Consider the following 8,204-nt stretch of genomic DNA (forward strand, 5'->3'; position numbering starts at 1 on the left):
GCTTCACATACCAATTTTTATGGCTGTACTTCCAAGGGAAGGGAATGGCCTCCCCAAAAACCTAATGCAAATAAATAAATAAATAAAAACACGAACTTTACCCTCCCCCTCTCCGCCGTGGTATCCCCACTACATAGGCTATAATGCTTATGGACGGCAAGCTTCATCCCTCAGAAACACATTGATACCAAAATTATTTTCTTTGCTTAGTTTGGGGTTGAGCTATTAAGGTTTAAAGCAGCGTTTCCCAACCGGTGGGCCGTGAAGGAACCGCTGGTGTGCCGCGTGGAAATGAAACAAATTATTAATTATATAGCAATCAAATTGCAAGACATAGGAAAAATGTATATTTGTATTTTACATTACTAATAACCTCTATTATAAATCAACAATTTTGAGTTTCATACCGTGTTATTTTTCTGTACATTTTTAATGTTGAAAAAAGTATTTGTTATCATTGTTATGACTATTATTGCTTCTTTATTGTTGCAAACTATTTCGTAACTTGAAATTTTAAAATATCATTCAATCCTTTCGACAAAGCAAACATGCATACAAATTACCTACATTTTTTTTAAACAAAGAGATTTGTTTGTGCGTTCATTATTTAGTGATCTTTCTTCTTAGTGAAAGGTTGGATATAGTTTTCGAAAAAGAAAGCTTAGTTTTAAAAACCTAAGTCCAATATTTCATTGCAATTGTTTTCTATTTTAAAATTAGAATAAAAAATAAGCATAATGAATTAGCATGGGGGAAAACCAGTGCTCGAGCTTTCTTCTCTGTGAGAAGGAGATCAGTAAGCACAGAAAAAATACCACGGTATTTTATATTTACAAATAATAATATCTATGAGTGTGCCGCTAGAATTCAAGTTGCATCCATAGTGTGCCGCAAGTTGAAAAAGGTTGGGAAATGCTGGTTTAAAGCCTTGACACAGCAGTTGCGTCCTTCAGCGTTTAAAGGTTAAATATAAAATCACACACGTGCCTCAGAATTGTTATAGCGCACTCGCTTCTTCTTAAATGAATATATCCTGAAACTATAAACAGAGACAAGGCGATTTTCTGTTTTTATCACTTTATATTACCAGCCAATAAAAGCTTCTAACAGTGTTTTAGGGGGAGCCTGGACCTCCCAAACCCCACTCTAGTTACGCATATGAAAAAAGAGAAAATAAATACTTCTTACCTTAATTTATTAAATGCAACTCTCAAAAATAAATTTAAAAACCAGGCGCAAAGGAGTTTTTAAATGGTTCGAAGAGTTTTGTTCTCGATGGAAGTCATCACATCACAGAACGCAGTGCCCCCTGTCGACGTAATTAGATTAAACTACTGCCACTGTACTGAGCCAGGACACTCATCAAAGAAAGGGAAGAAAACGCACTGAATGAAAGGGAATGAAGTGCTATAGGCTCACTGAGACTGTTGGTGTAGTTTCCTAAGGTTAAAAGATCTGCCTATCAAGTAAAAAAAATCATATAAACATATTTAAGATCAGCCATTAGACAATTGGAATTTTTGTGATAAGACTTAACACTTCTGAAACGCGAGGTCGTAATTACGGCAATGGCCTTAACCAGTTGTACTTAAACTAGTACACAAAAAGTATTGTGAAGTCTAATAATATTCGAGTTGCCAGAAATTATTTTGTTTTTAACGTCATGACATTTGATCCTATCACAACAAGCATCTCTTAAGAATATCTTACTAATAACTATTATTTTTATTATTTTGCCCATTCTTTCAAAAGTTGTACAGAACTTCAAAAGCTGATAAGGTTCTAGGATTTCATTTTTCTTTCAAAGTAAGAAAAATAGCTTGGAGGGTATGGATTACAAGATAACGATTTTTGCTAATTTAAATCTATTTATGAAGGAGAATACTTAAGAAGCGTTTATAATGGAACTGTCAGAAGGATATTGGAGAAAGATGAATATGTTTGAAGGTCATTTGAGCAACTTACGACAACTATTTTTCGTTAACGGTATTTAATCAATTGAATCAAATATTTTGCTTGTTCTTATTTTGTCTTTTAGCGAAGTGTTTTTGCTGTTGAGTGCTGGCATTTCTTTCCAAATCACGACTAGGCACTGCTAAGAGCAGGGGCGGCGATTGGGGGGGGGACAAGAAGGGACAGTTGCTACCACTTTTTTGAAGTAACCCCTTAATGGAAGATTTCTCAACCTGGAGGTCGCGAGAGGGTTTTATGCGGTCGTGAAGATAAGCGGAGGAGATAAATATATTTAGAATCTAATACTGGAAAATATTTTTAAATATTATTTTGAATTTTGTTCTAATAGGCATATTTTTATGTGTACACATACTGTTAAGAACAACAAAAAATAGGTCTACTAAACTAAATATTTTCAAGACGTGCAGAGTTGTTTAAAAATCAATTTAAATAAAAGGTATGATATGAAACTAATGAGGACTGCATATTGAAATACCAGAAAAATACAAATGTAACAAATTCTGCATATTGAATACAATTAAAATTGAAAGCTAATTAGATACCTAAGCATGGTGTGATTTCACTAGTGCGGCAATGTACGGTTAAATCTTCGTGACGCACACTGTCGAGTCATTTTCAACTGATAAATAATTTCTTATCTTTGTTTTAATGCTTACCATGGAAGAGAAACCACTTTCGCACAGGTACGATGTAGCAAATGGAATTATTACTTTTAAAGCAGCATATATCAGACCAGAATATTCTTCTCTCCTCTTTAGCCAGACTTGTACAAGTCTTCGTTACAGAAAATCAGTCGCAAGGATTTGTTGGTTTTAATCCATTCGCTTTTAGGGAAGTTCCTGTATCCAGTGTATACAAGAAATGGATGCTATTATTATTCCTATAGAAATAAATGAATATCGTGAGATCTCCGAAACAGATATATTAAAAATTCCACACAAGCTTATTACAAACCAGAAATCATAATGGAGTCACTGGTAAGAGGATGTAATAAAATGGAGGTCGTGATAGAAATTAAGTTGAGAACCACTGCCTTAATGTATGTAGTTTATTTGGAAATGTAAAGCTTTTGTATGTATAGAATGTTCATAGAAAAAATGGTGTCACATAATATTTGCCGTTGCATGAGTACACATTGGTTATTTGTCTTCCCGTGGAGCTAAGAAAGCTACAGGAATTGTGCTTTAGTTGCAATTCAAAGCAATTAATATTGCAATTGCGTATTTCTTTAAATGTCGTACAATATGCTTGTAGTATTTACTGTCTTTCATTTTCTAAGAGTAATAACATACGTTTAATAGCATATGTGGAATTAAAAATATAAGTTGTTCATATTCCCCAGTTTCAATATAACTTCTACAAAACAAGCCTGATTATTCATTACTATGATTTATACTATCCTTTCTAGTTTTTTTTTTAATTTGTTATTAAATAATCTGACCACACAATTTTCCAGACAGAACTTTAAGTAGTTCATGAGCAAAGAATCAAATCTCTTCTTACACTTTCGTTGTTTAAGAGTACAAAGAGCTAGTAGCTACTTGCGTTGCTCTTGTCAATTTGCTTAATAAAATATGAAGTACGATATAAGATATTTTCACTGGAAGAGGTAGTATCCTATTAGTTTTACAGCCTTTCGTTAAACAAAGTGTTAGAAGCAACCAGGGAAACTAACATTGATATACAAATATTCAGATCATGTCTTACCCCCCACTTTTAACATCCAATTGTCGCCACTGGTTAAGAGAATAATCCTTTTCTCCATCTGTCTAGCTTTTAGCATCAGTTCACAGCGCTAAAGAAGTACCGTGATTCAGAAGTACGTATTTAGAGGACTAATTTCTGGTTGGAGAAATCCAGGGGTGTCATTTCAGATTTTGCTTGGGGGGGGGGGGGGCAAGAGCACCACTGACATAAGAATTTCACGTTTTGTACCAGTATATTAGTAGTCAATCCATTAATGTATATGCATTCCTCAACTCTTGGGGGGAAATTTCTCCCTCCTCCCTCCCTAAATGACGCCCCTGGAGAAATCCCTAGTTCGCTCCAGGCCATGGCAAGATAACAGTAGTAAGAGAGTTGATGTAATTGAATTTTCCATTCTCTCCGGAGGCGGTTCTGAAAGGAAGTCATGTAGATAAAAATTTAAATTATACTAGCTGAACTTACGCTCTCTACACAGCGCATCATTCACATATGAGCATGAATCTTCTTGTCATTCCTCACATCTGTACATGTCCCTTTACAGACACAAGTGAAAGACGTCTTCATAAAAATCGGCAAGAGATACCGTAAAGGGAGGAATTTTTGGATTATTTTTCAATATCTCGCACCGTTTGCAAGATTTGAGTCTTCTTCAAGTTGGAGTTTCTAATTCATGTATGATCAATGTTTTCTTTTTTCTTTGCTTGCAGTATGTAATAGGCAAATACGTTGTCAATGACATAATGTCAGTGATATATGGTGTTCATTGGGCAAAACACTCCGAACAATAAAGATTCATCTCAGATTGGAAAAATAGTTTTCCTTCGTTTTTCATTATCATTAGACCATGAAACAAACGCCTGAGATGTATACAACCCCAGTATACAACTATGTTGTATTGGAATGTATAACTTGTAGGATATGACGATTTACTTTTTTTTAAATCAACATTTCCAGTGTACCCCTAAAAAACCTAATAAAGAAATAACTGTCATGTTTTTTAAATATTCAATTAAAACTGTACAATTTACACAAAATTTGGAATCGACCAGAGAAAACGGCACATTTCTAGTACTTGTGCATTTCGAGATCTCACTGCTGAAAGAATTGGAGACAAACATAAATTTTTCTTAACCACAAACATATAAACCTAATATTTTAATATATAGATCGGTAAGGGAAAATATCATACAGCTTCAGAAAGTTCTATGCAAAAATGTACATGAGGTGGACTTTCTTCTATTAGCATGTAGCGAAACATTTCGAATGTTTACATAGGTGATTTCTAGGCATGCGCACAAGTCGAGACATGTCTCGAATCTCGACTCGACTCGACTCGAATTCGAGTCAAGACACACTTTGTAAAATTTGAGACGTGTCGAGACAAACGTATTTCTCGTCTCGAATTTTCGAGTTGAGACACGAGTCGAATTGAGAATGCTCGTAAAAATCTCGACTCGACTCGAATGTCTCGAAAATCTTTCTATAATTTTTAATATTATTTTGAAGAAGATATTGACTGAGAAACAGCCTTCAAACCAATTCCAGCATTTATTGCTTTAGAAAGGTACAAAACGCATTAATTTAATAGTTAATTTTTCGAGATCAAGATTTAATTTTCAGCTCAATTCAATTAATTAAAACTAATAATTAATGTCGTGATATTTGATTGTACTTCCAATATATTATTATTATTATTATTATTATTATTATTATTATTATTATTATTATTAATAATAATAATAATAATAATAATAATAATAATAATAATAATAATAATAATAATAATAATAATACAAACAGGTTTATTGCAAAATAAAAGTATTGGAGTCAAACTTATTGACGTTGCTCGGGGGAAAATAGAAATGTTCCATAAGTCTGTTTCACTGAACACTGATAGATCTATGCCACTGCAAATGGATGTGCATTTTGAGCAATATTCCGAAGAATAAAACTGTCTTTGCATGGAGTTTACTCACTAAACACTCATTTTATAACCAAAAGGCTATACTTGATTAATACTTGGGAACATCCTGTTAAGAAAACGTTTGCGTGAAACATGTTTTAATTACTATATTTCACGATGCTTGTTTACCACATATGCTATTGGAAGTTCTAGTTATTTTTCTTTCCTTTCTGTTGTTTCTATTTATGTCGTTGCATGACAGTTCGTTTCTTTTTAATATTTTTTTTTGTACTTTTAGACTGTTGACATTTCTCAAACACGTCAGTAATAATATAAAGAACAGTAATTAATGTAGGAAATTGACCCCCCATTAGAATATGCATATGTTAAACTAGTATTTCTTTCCTATTCCCAAGCGAAAATTTTATTATGTACACCCATTTCCAAAATTATTGTCGCATGTCTATAAATATGTTGTTGTATATGGCAAATTCCATGTCGAAAGAGCAGCAAATAAGAAGAATAGAACGGAAATAAAACTTTCTTGTCCATTTAGCAACATTTTGTTTAACTTATTCTAATTTTCGTATTTATAATTCCTTTCCTATAGAATTTCCCGTAGCTATATATTTCGCGATTATACACATAGTAGTCTATTAGTATTAAAAGTACCCTGCAACGTCATTATCAAATTATATTCTTACAAGAAAACAGTTATAGATATGCGACAATCATTTTGGACACGAGAGTACCTATTACATTTAATTAACAATTAGTCTCAGAATAACGTTTTAAGAGTTTTTTTCTCTAATTTTCCTCCATGTATTTTCTTCTAATTCTTATTCTGGCCGCGGTGGCTCAATGCTAGAGCTTTCTCCTCTAGTACATGGGGTCCCTGGTTCGATCCCATCTCGCGCCGCAGTCGACTTTATTTTGGAGAAACACCGTGTGCGTGGGGTTTCTTGGGGTTCTTCCGTTTCCTCCTACCACAATTTCATTCATTTCTCATCATCACAGTTCCCTTTAGTCTAACTGGCATAATCGTCGGACGTGAAACTCAAAGATTTTATTTCAAATTCTTTTTTCTAAAGAGCAATTAGACGAATTTTTTGCGAGAAGTTTAAAGCCCATTTTTACTGGGAAGTCACTCGAGAACCAAAAGTTCATACAAAATAATGTTTCACATGCATACTACTTAAAAGAAAAATATATAGAAATGAAATCTTTGAGTTTTACGTCCCACGATTCTGCCGGCTAGGCTAAAGGAGATGGTGATGATGAGAAATGAATGAAATGGTGGAATGGAGAAAATACGAGTAAATGGGGATCCAGACACAATGTTGTTTACCACAAACTTACTTGGCCCATACTAAAAAGAACTCTATCACCATACCAAGTTTGATCAATGATGAATGAGCTCTGGGAATCATGTGCAATATATATAGTAGGTTGCTCATTCGAGAGACACGTTTTATATTTTGCTTTTGAAGCCACTTGTTAGTGTAGTTGCTAACACTCTTGCCTTTGCTTCGAACAGTCCTCGGTTCAATTCCCGGTGTGCACATTCGGACGGAAAGTTGTAAAAGTCTTTTCAGGCCAGTCATCCATCCTGAGAATATTTTCCTGGGTTTTCCTCATTCACATTTAATGTAGGGATGGCCACAAAGTTCCGGTTCCGGCGGAACCGGTTCCGCGAGGAACCGGTTCTCGGAGATCCGATTTTCAGAATCGGTTCTGGAACCGGTTCCAGACCTGGATCCGAAAACCCGGTTCCAGAACCGGATCTTAGGAACCGGTTCCAGATCTGGATCCGAAAACCCGATTCCAGAACTGGATCTGAAAACCCGGTTCCAGAACCGGATCTTAGGAACCGGTTCCAGACCTGGATCAGAAAGCTCCCAAAGACCGGTAAAGGAGACACAAAGTTCACCTTCAAAGAAATGCAAAGAGGACCATGCGCTTGTGCCTTCCCCGCCCAGACCCACTTGTGCCCACAGCCTGCCAACAGCTCGGGTTTAGCGCAGGGATGGTCATAAATTTTCGGTTCCAGCGCAACCGGTTCTACGAGGAACCGGTTCTTGGAGATCCGGTTTTCAGAACCGGTTCTGGATCCGGTTCCAGGCTTGGATCCGAAGAACCGGTTGTAGACCTGCATCCGAAGAACCGGTTCCGGAACCGGATCTTCTAGAACCGGATCCATTCAGACCCAAAAACCGGTTCCACCAGGAACCGGTTCTGGCCATTCCTAATTTAATGTGCCATTACAATCAAGGTAATGAAATTTTTGTTTGGTGGGACCCATACCTTTCGAACTTACCGCGTACTGTAAATTTTTCAACACATAAATTTCGGTCTATGTATTAAATTCATTTAATAATCTAGGAATAATCTAGGAAAAATTATATTTTGGGGAATAATTTCTTTATTTATATATTATTTCATTATAAACTCTGCATATCGGCATTTCAAATGGATGATTATTGAAATTATACATCTTAATGCGATACAAAAACATAGGTTAGCAATTGGACACGAATTTTTTAGATTGTCCACCAATCTGATATTTCTTAGAACAATTAAAACCCTCTTCGTCCCTCTGAGATGTCCATATCATCCCAAA

The 8,204-nt window shown here is 35.2% G+C and overlaps 1 protein-coding gene across 1 annotated transcript in view; it reads right to left on the reverse strand.

Annotated features, from left to right (window-relative positions):
• Positions 1 to 1,527, reverse strand: part of LOC145663207 (acyl-CoA Delta-9 desaturase-like) — a 65,344-nt gene extending 63,817 nt beyond the window's left edge. The window contains exon 1 of the mRNA XM_081729560.1: positions 1,189 to 1,527. The gene's annotated coding sequence lies outside the window, so the exon portion shown is untranslated. The remainder of the gene's footprint in view (positions 1 to 1,188) is intronic.
• Between the last annotated feature and the right edge of the window lie 6,677 nt (positions 1,528 to 8,204).

This window comes from Thermobia domestica, chromosome 10 (genome assembly GCF_964235325.1).
Source record: "Thermobia domestica chromosome 10, izTheDome1.hap1.1, whole genome shotgun sequence".
Classification (NCBI taxonomy): Eukaryota; Metazoa; Arthropoda; class Insecta; order Zygentoma; family Lepismatidae; genus Thermobia; species Thermobia domestica.